We start from the raw sequence: 266 nt of genomic DNA, 5'->3' as shown, positions 1-266 counted from the left end.
ATAAAGTGAAACTGACTAAATCGGTGTGTGTGTGTGTGTGTGTGTGTGTGTGTGTGTGTGTGTGTGTGTGTGTGTGTGTGTGTGAGTGTGTGTGTGTGTGTGTGAGCGCGTGCGTGCGTGCGCGTGAGTGTGTGTGTGTGTGTATGTGTGAGCGCGTGCGTGCGTGCGCGTGAGTGTGTGTGTGTGTGATGGTGTGTGTGCACAGTCTATTTTAACATTAAATGCTGATTGGTTCATTGCTTTCTCCAACTTCACATGAAAGTATT

Source organism: Littorina saxatilis, linkage group LG14, assembly GCF_037325665.1.
Source record: "Littorina saxatilis isolate snail1 linkage group LG14, US_GU_Lsax_2.0, whole genome shotgun sequence".
Lineage (NCBI taxonomy): Eukaryota > Metazoa > Mollusca > Gastropoda > Littorinimorpha > Littorinidae > Littorina > Littorina saxatilis.
The sequence above is the reverse complement of the archived record's forward strand: the minus strand, read 5'-3'. Positions refer to the sequence as shown.